The 17915-nt window shown below is 38.3% G+C and overlaps 1 long non-coding RNA gene across 1 annotated transcript; it reads left to right on the forward strand.

The window, feature by feature from the left end:
* Positions 1–4362: 4362 nt before the first annotated feature.
* On the forward strand, positions 4363–8647 carry LOC145483019 (uncharacterized). The gene is made up of 3 exons (XR_014048862.1): positions 4363–4759; positions 5916–6059; positions 7916–8647. It is a non-coding gene; the product is annotated as an uncharacterized LOC145483019 (long non-coding RNA).
* The last annotated feature ends 9268 nt before the right edge of the window (positions 8648–17915 follow it).

Raw genomic sequence — 17915 nt, forward strand, 5'->3', positions numbered from 1 at the left:
AAAATACACGAACATGACCGACCTGCTTGTAATGGCATATTTCCTTGTTTCAAGCTTGAGAGAGGTGTTACCGACTCTTAGATAAACACTTCAGTAATGATGAAACGAGATCGTCATGCACAGTTTTGTATATGGATTATTTACCGGCAGAGAGGTACTCCAGACAGAGAGTACAGGTTTTGCCAATACGGACCAACCTAAAACCTTGGTCACAAATGGCTTTGTTAACGAAACATTGTCATTGAATTGATTCGTAAAAAGTCTTCAAAACGAGAGAGTAACTCAGATACTAGATAAAGAAATATGTATTAAAGAACTGATTTATTTCGAACTACTTTTTTGAGCTAAGTTTCAAGTTGAACACTGTCAGTCTTCGCGAATCGCTTGATATGAAACTTTACAACAATAAATTGAATGACAGCAAGCGAGGAAATTCGTCAAGTGTATGCTACAGAAATTCTCCTAAATAAAGCAATGATCAGAGAGGAAAACTCGACTAACATTGACTGACTTTTTACTTAGAATTGTACGGCGTGAGTAATACAGGCAGGTAGGATTACGTGCCATTACAGCGCCGTTACAACCTAGCAAACACTCACAACTTCAAAACTGTTAATTGAATTCACTTACAGTTACTTTCCTTGCCATTTAAAAGTGAACAGAGATAAACTCGCGCTGATTAATCGTCGATGGAAGTGTAAAAAGGTAAAAGATTGACGATTACCACTAATTCGTTCATGAAAATAGATCAAGACGACGATTCCGCCCACCGTAATAATCGTAGTGGTAGACTTACAAAAGTAATGTAAAACGGCAAGGCAATAAAAATTATATTACACGAACATGACCGGTTTGCTTGTCATAGCACACGTCCTTGTTCTACGCCTCATACAACACACGTCCGACGGTCTCTTAGACAAACACTTCACTAATGATGAAACAAGATCACTTGAACAGCTTTGCACTTAATGACATGTTACTCTGTAGTCCTGATGTAAGAGGCTTTTAGAATCAATGCACAAATTCATAGTGAGGCCACTAATTGGATTAATTGCGTTGATTTATTTACAAAAAAATTCTTGGGATAAAGCCCATATGAAAACTAAGACACTTGAGCTCATTCTGTTAAGTGTGGTTTTCTTGTCTCTCTCTCTCTCTTTGAAAACCGTTTCAGGTTATATCAGAAAGAGAACAAAATGATATTTCTTTTTTGAAAGTAGGATTGTCTAATTAATTCACTGGTAAATAACGACAGTCTAAACAATGAGGGAATTTTAAGGTCTGGGTGTCTAACTGTCCAGGGACTGCAGAGGAGGATGGGCTGGTAGGACTATAGCCCTACCAGCCGGGATTATATTTTCTAGGGGTCCAGATGTCACGCAAATGCAAGATAAATGGCGAAACACTGACCTTAATGTTTGTTTGTATTGGCCTGATTTTTTAGTCCTACCAATTAAAAATGGTCTCCGCGACCCATGCTTTCTGAGCAATGTGGAAGTTATTGGACCTTATTTCACGATAGAACGTCTTCAAATGACGTCAAGGCAGCCATATTGGAGGTTCAAAACAATGAAACGATGGCCATATTTGTGTACCAAACCAATCCCGTGTGAGTTAAACTGTTTTAAAGACTTTCTTATCTTTCTTAAATTTTCATGGTTGCTAGCACGTTAGTGAAAACGCTCTATAGCTACACTGTTCATTTTTACTTAAAACCACGTTATTTTTGTAGACGCAAATTTGACCTTTCTTTTAATGTCGTTTTACATAACCTTGCCATTGTTTTGGTATTTAGTATAAGAATCTTCTAAATTTTCGGCAATTTTGATACATTTTTAAAACTAAACCAGTCCTTTTAAGTTATCAAGGCGAGATATCAAATAACTATTCAAAAACTGTCCGTAATAATGCAATTAATCTACTTTCTATTATTTCGTTGTCAAAAAAAAAATTATTCTCTTCCATCATAACTTGACAAACATGATCGTAATAATATAGTTTATACATAAGGATTCTATGTTTGCACTGATGTTTTAAATTGCCAATCGACCTCTTATTAATAATTGGGACTCTTTTCGCCTTGTTTTTCGGATAAAACAATGGAAACACCTCGGCATGTACATAATTTCTTATTCAAGGAAAGCAGCTACCCAAAAAATTTAGCTAACTTTTCACTCCTTTATTCTGCTAGGTGAGGAATCGCGATACGCTTGGTCTAAACAGGGATTCGAAAAAAATTGTTCAAACCTTCACTAAGGTAGTCAGAGCTGTAAGATCCTCTTTCCACTGGAACATTAAATTGCTGCGGAAAGTTTTCTTGCTATGAATTGTCTATGTCTCACAGGATATGAAAACAGTAAGAACGTCATTCACTTTTTAGCCTTCGTCAGTGTTTATCGGCTTTCATACAACCGGGCCAGAATACCTTAACACAGCATCAAAATCATACAAGTAAAAATGGGAGCTACACCGGGCCGAATTTGTTAAACGACAACTGGGTTGTTATTTTGGTGTATAAATGTGAAGGCGAAAATTAGGAGCGAGAATTCTCGAGAAGAGAAGGCTTCTGTTCGATTTTGTTCGAAGATTGTTTATAGGGCCTAAGGGTATTCACATATGGCTCTGCAGCTAGACGCGTAGAACTGTATTGGTGTTTCTTCGTTACGGGGAAGATATTTGGTAAAGAGATTGGAGGGCATCTCATTATAGCCTCGGTAAATGAAAAATACTGAAATCAACAGGCAACTTTGAGTTAATTATTGGGATAAACTTAGGAGTCAAATGTATTTTTACCATAAAGGATGTAACCCCAATTATAGTCCTAATATGATACCTGACTTACAGCCTTTGAATACAAAAATCGTTTGAGGAGGTTCAAAATTGGAGGAGAGATTATGTCAACCTTGGTTAGACTGGTTTAGGAACTGTACCCCTATATGGAGTCGTTAGGGTAGTGTAAAAGAATGCTATAAACATATGATTTTTATTTAGTATGGCTTCATGAAACTTTTTAGCTTTTTAGTTATTTCATGTTGCTGTACCCTTTAAAAATATTTCTGACCGGTGCAATACAGTTTGTTGTTGTTGTTGTTGGTAAGGAAACTAAGATTTTATTTGGGGAATTATGGTAAAAAATGCTGCTAAAAAAACCATATATACGCAATTGAAATTTGCATATAGGTAAAAAAAAAACATTTTGTAGCAGTGTAGAACTATTTTTGGTCATGTCAGACTGAAAATAGATCTACAAATCAGTTAAAATAAGGCGTTTCCATCGGATCTTTCGATGTTTTCAATTGATACCTTATCCTGAATTTGTGCAAAAATCGTTCCCACACAATGTTTTGAAACATTCACATTTTAAAATCAATGAATATTTTTTTCTTAAATTCCAAAATTGTAACATTTTGCATTTGTTGAAAGAAAAATGGTAATAAAATTTTTTGGTTGTTTCATAATGGGGTCACGATTTGCATGTTAAAAATGTCCAGGTGCTTTTGCAGTATTTCTTTCTTATTCAAAATTTTACTAGGCAAATTGGACCTCTAAAATTAAGCTTAAAAATAATTGCTGTCGTGGCCTCGAATTCATATACTTAATCACAGTTGTCTTAGCTATATTTGCCTTTGTAGTCCGGTCCTCAATTGTCGATCTCCACTGGACTGTATCGGCTTCTTTCTGGATTCCCTCAAAGCACGCAGCCAAGCCATATCAGGAATACTTTTGGATTTGATTAAAGCCAAACTCTGGAAATCAACATCAAAGAAAAAGAAAAACACTTACAAGGGACAAATTAAGACCTGGCTTAATTTTTTTTTCTTATTATTATTTCAGGGGTGTTTTCGGCTTTTTTACAAACGGGCTAAGCATGCAATATAAATATTGACATTTTAAGAATAAATAAAGACAACAAATTAACCTGCATGCATTGTACTTATGGAGAATAAATGTACAAGACGCATAGGTGGGATTTATTACACGCACGAGTGGCCTGGTTTGCTTTGTTGTTTCTCAGTTCCATGGCCATTTTTTCATGGTTCTAGAATAGGTAAGGTAAGAAAGCACAATATTTGAAAGTTTATTTATACACATTAAATCTATCCTGCTTATACAAATATAATATTAAAATTTACATACCACTTAAAGTCTATATCGGAGGTCAATTTAGCCTAACTATACTTGTCATTAAGGCTAAGGATGTTGCTATTTAATGTTAAAACTGCTTCCCTCGAATGGTGGACCTCTAATCTCACGTAAAACGCGTTTGAAGATTTTCGGAAATCGTCACATGAGAGATTTGTCCGACAGCCATTGCTCAAGACTAAAGACTAAAGGAGTTTCTTCGTTTATGCATATTAGAACGATAAAATGCGTATACAAATGCAGAGGTTGTCTTTTGATATTGTGAGGTTAAAGCCGCCATTATACTATACCTTATGGCGTGGTCATCCCTTCGTCAGCTGTAATGTATTTTGTACACAGAAAATCACCTTTCAAAAAAGAAAAAAAAAGCTATAAACACGAAACACTTACCCAAGGAGGTCTATATAACTTGAAGGCTATATATAATAAACATTTCTCTCAACAAGCTAATATAACTTAGCAAGTGAGCACATAAATACGCAACTCCATTGTGCGCTTTGCATAGTCCACGGTTCTTTGTACGCTGTTGCTGACAAGCTAGAAACTGAAACACTGTTCACTATGAGGCTTTGGCTCGTCATTACTGTCGTGTTGGTAATCATTCAGTGTCAGAGTGGTTAGTTGTTGTAACTTTCACTTACGTTGTTGTTTTACTTGACATTTAAATCAATCTTGAACTGGCGAATTGATAAAGCGTCTTTTCTACCAAACCCTAGTTCAGAATTAACCAAAGAAACCCGCTAAATTTAGGGACAAAGCTGCATTTTTCGGATTAATTGGTCTCTCATAGTAGTCTAATGAAAAATAGACTAGAACAACAACTGATCGAAGGAAATGGTGCAGTTTAGAACAAGCAAAAATGTCGGATGATTTGTTCTCAAGGCGGAAAGCCTCTCTTCATTTACGTTGAAATAAAATTGAGATTCGATATTAATTGGTTTCCTATGAGATAAGTGACACAAAAAACATATTTTGAATAAAATCTCATCAATTTCCCAGTGCGGAAGACTTCATTACAAGCTAGTACAGGATTGCCTGGGGAATTAGAAAGATTCACAACGTTTAGACTTTTATTTTCGGATCAGGCAATCGTGACATGCACTTGATATATAATAAAATGACATGCCAAGTAACTGATAGAAAACAATTGTTCTTAACAAGGAACAAAATCTCATCTGAAAATTAACTCTTAAGGCCAGTTTGTTTTGCAAGGCGGAAAACCCTTTTCAACCCGGTAGTGACAACCAAAAAGATATCCACTTGGTGTTTCCTGCGTAGTAACGCAAAAAGGATATTTTTTACTTGAATCACATGTTTACACTCGAAGCTGAAGGAAGCTGCTTTATAAAGCCCCGGCCAAACGATCGCAATATTTCAACGCAACATATCCCAACATTGTTGGGCGCAACATGTTGCGTGCGTTTGGCCACCGTGTTGCGATGTGTTGTGACATGTTGGGTGTTGTTGGCTCAAGTTTGAAAATGGTCAAATTTGAGCCAGCAACACCCAAAATGTCGCAACACATTGTAACACGGTGGCCAAACACACGCAACATATTGCGCCCAACAATGTTGCGATATGTTGCGTTGACATGTTGCGATCGTTTGGCCGGGGTTTAAAACATTGAAAGAGCGCGAGTATCTTTTTGCAAGAGTGGGGAAATTTGCGCAAAAAGGCCTTGCATGATTTATTTACTTCATGTGTAGCGCCAGAAGAGATAATGTCAGCTCTTAACCAGGGCTTTTTTTTTATTGTATCGTCTTTATTTCTAGTGCTAAGCTGTGGTGGCGGAGGTAGTGGAGGTGGCGGTGACGGTGGCACAGGGGGAGGTGGTGGTGGTGGGCAAGGCGGTGGTGGCGGTGGAGGAGGCGGAGGAGATGGCGGAGCAGGCGGCGATATAAAACCCCGTAGCTTTGGTAAGAAGTTTCCTTTCCTTTACTAATACTGATAGCTATGGAGTCCGTGTTTATCTGTATTTTGTTAAGCGAAAACTATCGCTTGAAAGCTAAGCATATTCATTTGTCGTGTTATGCGTGCCTGAAGAAACTCATAATTTCTGTTCAGCTTAATGTTAACTCGAAAGAAATCTTTTCCATGCTGTTTTAAAAACGTAAACTGATCAGTCAATCCCAGTAGACTTCGTCCTCCACAGACCGTGGAAACCACCAAGAAATGGTTTAAAATTTTCTTAATTTTAAACTCTATTATATGGGCTATATAGGTATGTGCGGCCCCAAAGGGTATGGTCTTTTTAGCCGTTTTGGTCATAAATAGGGTATCGATTTTAGCTGATTTTGGTCATTTTGGTCATAAACAGGGTATGGTTTCTGCACTCTAGCCTCGATATGAGTATTTTTTTTTAAGAAGAAGCCACCTTTTCATCATTATCGAAAAGAAAATCAACAAAAGCCCACAAATTATGTTTACGGTAATTTAACATTGGTCTGAACTAGGGAGCTAATTGTAACGCAGGTCTGAAATAGGATTTTGATTTCAGGGTCAGGTCATAAATAGGGTTTCGAATTTTTGGTCGGGTCATAAATAGGGTAGGGAGTAACGCAGATTTTGGTCATAAATAGGGTAAGGGGTTTAGAAAGCAGGTCACACACCCCCACCCAATATTTCTGGGAGTACCGCCCTCCCCCCCCCCCCCCCCCGGGCTCCAGCGTAAACTGAGTTGGCGTAAAATTTTGCCGTGGAAAAGCTTTATATGCTGATCAGCCTCTGGTTTTGTTTATCCTGGCAAATTTCCACGTTTATGTTGGATGAAAAGATATTCATGTTATTGATATTTAAGCCACTGAAAGTTCTGAAATCTTTAGTTCCCGCATAGAGCTGCTATACCGGGAACCGTGGTTTACCAGTACAATAGAACAGGTTTTTTGCAACTCTATTGACCAATCAAAGCGCGTAGTATGTCAGTTATTTTGTGAAAAAAAACTTAAAAACCCAACATAACTTCGAAATAAATCATTTGTAACAATGCAATAGTTGAAACGCTTTCAACGCCACGTTGAAGTTATATGTCTTTAAAATCATTGTCTCATTCGTGCTACTTTCAAAAGACCAATCGCTCTCCTCAGTCTTCCTGATGAACACGATGAATAAGTTTAAAACTGATGGTGTTACGTTTGGGTCTAACCTTTATTATAGAACGTGGAAGCTGTGTACTCTTAGCTGAGTTTTGTGATTTTTCAATACCATCCTAATAAAGATATTCTCAGCTCATGATAAGGGCTAGTTTCGTTTTCAGTAGTTGGTATAGTGTGATCGTCCGGGTAAGGGTAGTTCTGAAAAGAACTGTTTTTGGTGACTGACGTTTCGACAACCTGAGCGGAAGTCTTCTTCAGAATCAAGTGAATAGTGTTTGCCAGTCGATGATGTTATAAGTCTGGTCCGTTGAACGTTATTGGTCAGTTTAGCTATGAAGGTTCTGGCTAAAAGACACGTGTAAAGTTTGTCATCAGTCATTTGTGGGTTTCGGTCCGTCTATTGTTGGTCAGATTGGTCGGTTTTTGGTCCATGTATTGTTAAGTCGTTCTGTTAGAAGTCCGTTTGTCGGTTTCGTTTCCGTCGTGGATAAGTCGTTTGTAGGGCGCCGGTAGTTGTTGACATCGTTGAGAAGCGTTTGTTCTAGGTTAGTGTACCAGCTTTCCAGAGTCAGTCGTTGAAAATAGTTTGTACTGTAGGTTAAGCACTGAGCAGAGTCCCAGTCAATGTTGTGGTTTGTCAGTTTATTGATTGTTTCATTTTAGTTTATTTATTTTTTCAGTGCCAACCGTCCCTGAAGGTTTAGTGCCATCCACCCCTGAAGGAAATAGCGGCGACGGTGACGATGACGATGACAAATGATGACTGAACAAGATTAAAAATCAAGCCCTTACCGTCTTTATTTTGAGAATTAACAATGCATGTACACGAAGTTCAATTTTTTTAAATAATAATTGTCGTGGTGGAGTAAAAAAGTACTGTAAAACAGCAATAAAAGTTACACAAACATGATCGGTCAGTTGTCCTGGCTCATTTCCTTGTTCTGAGCCGAACAGAACACACGTTCCACCGACTCTTGGTTAAATCCTTCACTAACAATGAAATAAGATCCTATTGAACAGCTTTGTAACATGTTATCCTGTAGTAATTTGAGAGGCTTTCAGAATCCATGCACAAGTTCATTGTGAAGTGGCCGGCTGGATTCATAAATGCCGCAACTTCTGGTAGGAAATTAAACGAGCCTTCCACGATTGCCGGGCCACTAATATCGCGGAGAGATTTTAACCTTTTTGGGTTGACCGACAGACCAAAAAGAATTGTCGATGTCTATGTTTTCGGCAAACTAAACTGGTCTTTTCGTAGTTTTGAAGGCGAGATATCAGCTAACTATTCGAAACTGTCCATAACAGCTAAAATGATCTATTTTCCATTATTTGGCTCTCAAAGATGACTTTTCACAAATGATTCACTTTTGAGAGGAAGCGATTTCCCGAGAACTGACCTCTGTTTGATGTTAGCCACCGCATACCGCATAGCTAATTTGCATCATAACATGACAAACGTGAACATAATAATATACTTCAAGGTAATTTTTGGGCAATTGTATCAAGTGAAGGATGTTGTCTTTGTCTCTAGAATTTGCTTTCGGATTGGGGTGGGGTTGCCGGAAGGAAGCAACATATCTTTAAGTCCCCAAGTCGTGCCAAATGCGGCATTACTGCTAAATTCCGGCACTTTTGTAGAACTTCTAAAACACGAAAATGCCTGAGAATTTTCCTGTTGAAGCATTCTTACAATCCTTTCGTTTATGTTTGTTCAGCTTAAAAGCTGAACATCTAAAAAAGAACACGAGGATACATAAAAACCTCTGACATTCTGTCTGAGTTCGTTGTTTTGCATAATAATGTTGATAATAAGGTTTTTTTATATACAGAACGAGTCTATGTTGGCATTGACATTTTGAATCGGCAATCGACCTCGAATTAATGGAGTGTCTCATTTCTCCTAGTTTCTCGGATAAGACAAATGAAAACACCTCAGCTGCACATAATTTCTTATTCAAAGAAAGCAACTGCCCAAACAATTTCGCTAAATTTTATTTCTTTTATTCTGCAAGGTGACAAATACGATACGCTTGGTGTAAACTGTGCAAAACGTCAATTACATTAGTCAGAGCTACGAGAGACTATTTCCATAGGACATTTTTTATGGAAAGTTTTCTTCAGTGTTATAAATTATCTCAGAGCATGAGAAAAAATAAGACATTCATTCAGTTATTAGCCTGCATTAGTGTTTCTCGGTTTTCCTACAACCGTGCCAGGATACCTAAAAATAATATCAGCATTGCTCAAATAAAAAAGGAAACTACACTGGATTGGATTTGTGCAAATACTGCAAGATTATACTTTTGGCAGATAAATGTGAAGACGAGAATTATAATTGTAATTATCGTGGACGATAAGACGCTTTTCTTCGAATGTTGTCTGCTGGGCCCAAGGCTATTCATATGTGGCTCTGAAGATACATCTTTCGGGAATGGCCAGCGGGACGGAAAAATATAAGGTAACGAGAATGCAAGATAGCTGATTTTAACGACGGTACATGTGATAATAAAATACTAAAACTAACGCGCTACTTCGAGTATTTGACAAATTTAGGTAGAATGGTTTTAGAACGGTAACACTGTAGCTTAAAGCTTTTTTTAGAATAGTTTAAAAGAAATCTGTAAACATTTGATTTACTTTATTTTAATCCTGTTCCCTGACATTTTAGCCTTTTAATTATTTCCGGGTGCTGGTACCCTTTCAATTAGGATAATTGATATCTGTTTGTAACTTACTAAAAACATTTGTGGTAGGTACAATAAAATTTGTTGTTAAAATTTTATTTAATAATCCTAGTGCTAGACTTACAAAGTAATGTAAAACAGCAATAAAAGTTACAGCAACACGATCGGCATGCTTGTCTTAACACATTTTCTTCTCCAGAGCCTGACAGATCACACGTCCCACTGACTCTGATGAAATGAGATCTTCATGAACAGCTTTATAACATGTTATCCTGTAGTAATGTGAGGGGCTTTCAGAATCTATACACAAGTTCATTGTGAAGTATGCGTAAGTGCCGGATTGGATTCATAAAGGCCACAACTACAACTAAAGGTCTGATAGGAAAAATGCCTCTCACGATTGCCGGGTCGCTAATCTCTAATATAATAATCCTTTAAAGATTTTAACCTTTTTTGGTAGACTGATAGACCGGTAGAGGAGGCAGATAGGTTATAAATACTACAGTAGCACTGCCTTTTTTGTTTTTGTTATACCTTAGTTAAGCAAGAGACCACTCTTTCTATGGGTTTACAAATCACTTGTAAATCACGAGCCGTTGGCTCGGGTCCTGGCTCGAGTCTCTGCTCGTGTCCTGGCTCGAATCCTGCCTCGGGTCCAAGCTTCAGTCCTGGCTCGAATCCCGGCAGTAATATTAGTTTGTCTCTGATAATTGTATGGATTGTAACCAACAGCGATGCGTTGAATCATATTAAGAGAAGATCAAGGTAAGTTTAAGTTGACCTTCACTTGATCTTATCATGGGGAAACATTTCATCACTCAACTCTTCCTATGTTTCTTAGAATAAAATGAAGTAAGTCACAGAATGTCTCTTCGTATGGAATTAACAGAGTTCGGAAAGTATCTCATAGTTGTTACGATGACAAACGTTATGTTGGTGGATGACTGAATTAATTCAAAAGCATATGGATATTCATCACGTGATCTAAATATTTGCTGCGTCAAATTTTATGGCGCAAATTTCAAACAAGCCAATACGCATGTAACTCTACGAGCACATAAATATGCAACAACCAGTGTACTCTTTCCACTGTCCACGGTTCTTTTCAAGCAGCTTTTTGCAAGCTAAAAGCTTAAACACGGTACATCATGAGACTTTGGCTTGTCATTGCTGTCGTGTTGGTGATCATTCAGTGTCAGAGAGGTTGGTTGACGGTACTTTTAAGTTTTGTTTTCTTTTAGCAGACTGCCTGGCCATTTAAGTCAGTCGTAGACTGACGAATTAACAATACCCCTGTTCCAGCAAATTCCAATTTGGAATTAACCGGAGTAACTCGGTATAACAAAAAGAAAAGAGCTATATTTTTTCCGGTTTGTCTCTCGTAGCAGTTAAATAAAAAGCAGACTAGAACAACAACTTATCGAAGGAAATAGTGCAGTATAGAACAAGGCGAAAATCTTGGGTAAAAATGGTCGTTCAAAGCATTTTGTTCTTGAAGCTGAATGAAGCTGCCATTTTGAAACATTACAGGGTCGCCAGTAACTTTTGTAAGAGAGGGAAATTTGTGTAAAATAATCCTTGCTGATTTATTACTTCAAGTGTCGTAGCGGAAGAAGGAATCTCAGCACTTGACCAGGGCTTTATTTATTGTATCGTCTTTTTTGTTGTTGTTTTTTTTTAGTGTATAGCTGTGGTGGAGGTAGCGATGGTGGCGGCGACGACGACGACGACGGCGGCAGTGGTGGAGGTGATGGACGTGGCGGTGATGTCGCTGAAGGAGAGAGCGGCGACGGTATTGATCTCATGCTTGGCAAAATGGAATCAAAACACATTTGAAAGTGCATTGATCATCATCTTGGCGGACATCGAAATTATTCTTGATTTTACTCGTCGGTGCCTCTTAAACATTGCTTGGTGTTTTTGCTTCCCATTTTCAGGCCAAAGGAGGTTATTTTCTGTGTTATGATCGGAAGCAAGACTTTGGAAATTTCGTGTCGCCACATGCCATCAAATTAAATGTGGCATTTCAAGTCGGTTTACATGAAGGGGCGTACATACAGACGGTTGAGCTGACAGCCACGTGACCACCAAACGTTCTTGGCGCGACGGGCCACCAAAATTCCATCCCTTCGCTGTTCCGCTAATGCACCTTCGGTGTAGAGGAGCTCCGCTAAAATCATTCTCTCATTCTTCTTCCGAAAACACAGATTACTAGCTTCCTTACGCTCGTCTGCGTGATGAAAACCATAAAAGCTGATTGTGTACTGTTCAAGTCTTACTTTTATCCAAGAATGAGAAAATAATGTACTCCTAGCTGAGTGTACTTTTAATGTCGAACCAAAAGAGATGAACTTAGCCAGTAATAAGTGCTTTTTTTCATTGCATCTTAACCCCTTATGTTTATGTTTTTTCGCTCTCTAGATATTGGTGTTGACCAATGACGACTGAAGGAGATTGGAAATCAAACCCTTACTGTCATAATTTTATCAAATAAGCAATTGCCGATATGCAGTTCAATTTTATACAATAATCGTAGTGGTAGACTTACAAAATAATGTAAAACAACAAGACAATAAAAGTTACACGAATATGACCGGCCTGCTTGTCCAAGCACATTTCCTTGTTCTAAGCCCGATAGAACACACGTCCCACCGACTCTTAGGCTATGTCCACACTACGCCGGAACTGGAATTCGAAAACGATGGTTTCACTCTAAAATCATCAAATGGTTTCCACGCATACTACGCCGTAGGAATTTCAAAACGCAACAACTACCAGTCATTTTGGATTTGTGTTTGAGGAAAACTTGGTCATGGAAATCACATTATCGAGAGGCCATCGTTTTCGAAAAGGTCCGTTTCCGAATTAAACGAAACCGAAAAGCAGGCGTTTTAAAATTTCTCTGGTTTGAAGAGCGTTAAAGAAAAGCTCCGATTTCGTAGGAGATTAGTGTGGACGGTATGCTTAACCGTAGACATGAAGCTGCGTTTTGAAATTTCCCCGGCCTAGTGTGGACGCTGCCCTAATTGAACACTCCACCAATGATGAAATAAGATCATGAACGGTTTAGCACAAGATGATGACCGGTAGTAGGTTGAGTGGCTTTGTTGTCTCAGAACCATGCACAAATGTATAGTGAGACCATTAATTGGATTAATTTCATTGATTCACTCATTCAATCAAGCCCAACAATTTAACAGTAGGTAAGAACCATTAAAAGTCTGTAAAGAACTATGTGTAAAGATTCGTAAAGGGAATTAAACAGGCTCAAAGACTAGCTGTGCGTAAAGAGCGTTAAAGGTCCGTTAATTACAGTGTGTAAAGATTCCTAAAGAAACTTAAAGAAGTGTAATGAATTTACGGAGACACACAGTTGAATCACTCGGTACTTCACTGATGACCGATCAGACACATTCATTTCACATCTTTTGATAGTTCTCTCAATAGTAAACCGTGAACTATTACCATCCCAATCTACGCCCTTTATGCGCCTATAATGCCAATTACAGAGTCTTTAAGCAGTCTCTGCGTTAACGCATGCTTACGGAACGCGGAATTTGATTTTTTATGCAAGAAATGAAGATGGATAAATTTGCGATTTCATGCTGTGTTATAATTTTAATTTTATTACTTTGCAAGTCGTGCCAGCAGCCGGAGTTCCTAATTCATATACAAACTTTCTCATGACTGTTGTTCTGAAAATCCATATTTATAATTTCATTGATAACTGCAGTTTCCTAGCGTTTCAATTTCGTCAAAATATTAAGATGCACCAAAAAATCATCGGTTTGCTTTCTTTGCAAAGATTCAACAAGGATATTAAAAATCCGTTTGCAGAAACAGAACGGAAACGAACAACAGCGGAAACGTCCTGACTTAAATAGGGAGCTTACGAATCGACGACTTTTGCACGACGCCGCCGTTAGATTGCGTGACATGCTCACTGCGCATGCGTTTCTGAGTACTTCCCAGCTTCGCGCCAAAGTCGACGACGTTGGTGAGAGCGATTTGCCAGCGTCTTGGAGCCGTGAGGTTAGTTTTCAAAGTTTTCCCTCGATACTTCGGGCATTTTTGCCAGATAATTTAAGTATCACATTAGGGGCATGTCCTTGATGTTTGATTTTAACTTTATTTGCCTGTTTTCGTTCAAGAAACGACCTTCTACAGTGCCATGGCGAACGCTATGAGTTCAACCAACACTGAAAGCGGTCAAAGTACGACACGGTGTGAATGAAAAGCAAATTGCTGTATGAAAAATCTTTCATTTTAATCACGCTTCACTGAAATATAAGACATTTTCTGGTGTACAATTAATTTGAAAGGACTAAAAAGTTTTAGCATTCGTGTCGACAGTTAGAAACAAGGACAAGATAGCTCAACTACAGAGCTAGGCGATTTTTCCTCTGTTGTTTTGAGTGGTCTTATAGCCAGCCTAATCTTTTAGAACCCAAATTTTTCTCGACGTACAGCTGCGCTTTCTTTTCTGCCATGCTAGCACATTTTGTTGGTCTGTCTTGAGTATTTTTTTTCTCGAGCTCCTGAGACAAAAAAAATTTGCTGGTCGCGCATAAACGTCGTCGCCTTTACTGCAAATCGTAAATTCAAATTTCTACAGGACGACGACGCGAGACTATAAGGTGACTCAACGGCGACGTCGTCCGAAAGTCGTCGATTCGTAAGCTCCCTAATATGACGGAAACATGACGTGGCATTTCCGTTCCGGTAACATGACGGAGACTTGATAGAATCGCCAAGACTTGGTATTTTAGGTTTCCGCAAAACGTAAGTGTAACGGAAACATGAAATTCTCTGTGTCCGTCGCGTTTAAGAAATGCGGAAACAAAGAATTTCGTCCTGTGTTATTTCACTTTATGATAAAGTTTCCATATAACGCGGGCTCTGATTGGCTAAAACAGCGCGCGTTAATCAGAGAACTAAGCACGGTTTGGTAACGATAAGCTGGCTTTCAAATGTTTGCTTCGGAATTTTGACAAATTTGACCCAAATTAAACATGCCCTGTAACTCAGACAAACGCAATGGGAACGAGCTATTTGTCCGCGGTAAATATGGCTGCACAGAGATCATTGTTAACAGTAGCAATAAAACTGTACTAAAATAACAATTTCTGCTAGATTCCGACAAAACAAGTAGCAAAATAAACAAATTCTCAACCTAGCGAATGCTTCCATAAAAGACATTATATTTGTTACAAAGGCAGAAATTATACTCAAGAAGTAAAACAACAACAGAAAACGCCAATTGAGCTGTCTCTGTTTATGATGAGAAGCTTTATTTTCTAAAAATGCTCAAACAATACTTACGTGCAGTGTAGTAACGCTCGTTTGCTTACCAGCGATCTCCGGTCTACACAATGCATTGTCGGGTTTAGTCTTTTGTTACAAAGGTATGTTAGAAAAGGTAATGATGTAAAGAACCCAGCAATTCTCAGATTTTTCTTTGTTACCGAAAGAACCCAGTTAAATGCAGCGCATAGTAAGTCAAAAACTTGCGATTAAGTGCGGAATAGCTTTCTCGGAAAATACGCCCGTTTCTCGAGAACAAACGCATTAGAATTTCACGAAATTTGGCACTTAAATACTTCAGGAAATAAGTAACTGGAGTATTGAGAGAAATTTGAACTTTAACAGAGGAAATTCTAGATATTCCAGTGAACCTCCAACAAGGAATAATTATAATAAAGTTTCCATATAACGCGCGCTCTGATTCGCTGAAACAGCATGCTCTATCAGAGAACAGAGCACGGGTTGATGACGGTAAGTTGGCTTCCAAATTTTTGCTTCGGAATTTTGACAAATTTGACCCAAATTTAACATCCGCTGTGACTCAGACAAACGCAGTGGAAGCGAGCTATTTTTCTGCAGTAAATATGGCTCACAGAGACCATTGTTAGCAACAGTAGTGTTAAAATTGTACCAAAGTAACAAGTTTTGCTAGATTCCTGCCGACAAAACATGTACAGCTCTAGCGAAATAAACAAATTCTCAACCTAAACAGTGCTTCGATAAAGACATTATATTTGTTATGAAGGCAGAAATAATACTAAGAAATAAAACAACGACAGAAAACAACAATTGAACTGTCTCTGTTTATGATAAGAAGCTTTATTTTTGTAAATTTACAATTAAAAATGCTCATTTGCTCAAACAACACTTACATGCAGTGTAATAACGTTCGTTCTCCGGTCATCTCAGGGAAGTAAACCGACGAGTGGTCAGTGCAAAACTTGCTCTGATATTCTCTTCTGTGCTCGGAGTAGAACCAGTGGGAGCCGTTAAGTATTTCTAACTTTTACGCTAGTTCGGGCAATCTTGCTGCATGCGGCTACAAGCCGTAAATAACTGTAGCTCCTTTCAAATTCAACTCGGCATTTCGCATTTTCATCCACAAGCTTTGAGCTCGGCGTTTCGAAATTTCCTATGGAAAAGTGCTCGTTTTCATGAGCCACAATACGGCCGGATTCCTCTGGACTATAAACCTTTACCTGCCTTTAGATCCGTATTTAAAAATTAACTTAAAAGCGAACTTTGAAGGCATCGTTCTTCTCTCGAAAGGCGCTTAAACTACTCGAAACTGAAAGCTTAGCTGAAGTCCAGTTTGTGATTGACAGCTGTTGCTTCGTTAGCCAATCAAATTATTTGAGCAATTCTAACAAGGATTGTGATTGGCTTATTTTAGCGTGCTTTATCAGAGAACAGTGCACGGCTGACGCCACTTTTGCTCGTTTGCAAAATAAAGTTTGGTTTGAAAATTCAGCCAAATGCGTGGGGAAATTACCTGATTCTTTATCATAAAACAAATAAAGAAGCCTCGACTGTGTTCTGTTCTGTTGTAAAGCACTTAGGAAGCGATAGAGCACTCAAGAAGTAGGGAAAAACACTCGACTATGTCTCGCGTTTTCCCCTACACTTCTTTCGTGCTCTACCGCTTTCTGCGTGCTTTACAATATAACAGAGCACAATCGAGGCTTCTTTATTTGTTAACTAAAAATCTCTCTGTTTAAGACCGAGTTTATCGGAGGACCAGGCAGGGGTGATACATGCCATCTCTCCTTTTTGGATGAAACTTTGCCAGATTGAAGGTACTACCCAACAACTCTAAAAGATAAAGTGGGCCGGCTTTGGGATTTTGCCCTTAGGAGTTAGACCACCCCCTCCCCCCCTGGCTTTTTGCCCAAAATCCCAAAAATGTCACTAAAATAAGCATCAAATTTAGACACCACTCCTGCTTACAGAATACATGGAATTTTATTGATAATTTACACAAACAAAGATTGGACCTATCTTAGTTTACACGAGAAGTTTCAAGTCATTTGAAGTGACAGGTGCCAATCAAGGATTGTCATTTCCTACCCATGTCACGCAACATTTAGCTGTAAGGCAAATTAGCCCAAATTCTGACTCAAATATTGCAAAATTCAACTTTCTAAATCAAAACTAATTTTACCACAGTTTAGAGTCACCCTTGACCTAATGAAAATAGGAATAAAATGTTTGGCATCTGTTTTTTTGGTAACAAAAGCTGTTTAAACTACGCGACAAGAGACTAGTTTTAACAAAGAGACAAGGGCGAAATCTAAAAATATAATACATTATAGAATCAGTTTGTCAAAGTTATTTCTATGTTAATGTCATTAACAAAGTCTTTGAATATTATTTAGGGCAGTGGAAGCTCAATGAATGCAAAACTCTTTGCAATATCCCTGAACCATCGGACGTACAAGGCGGGAGGGGGGGGGGGGGGTGAATGCCATCCCCCAATAAGGTTTTTTCCAAATTTCGAAAAGACGATTTACTCTAAGGGGCTGAAACTTTCAGTAGCTGTTCATTCATCGTTCGCGAATATTTTGATATGTCAATTGTGTGTCCATCATTTTGACGTTTCCATAGCAACTGCTAGTTTCATGTGGGTTTGGCTGAAAATCAACTTTATTTGACATAATTCTGTAGGTTTTTTCCAGTTTTCTTCATCAAA

The sequence above is a fragment of the Orbicella franksi genome, chromosome 1 (assembly GCF_964199315.1).
Source record: "Orbicella franksi chromosome 1, jaOrbFran1.1, whole genome shotgun sequence".
Classification (NCBI taxonomy): Eukaryota; Metazoa; Cnidaria; class Anthozoa; order Scleractinia; family Merulinidae; genus Orbicella; species Orbicella franksi.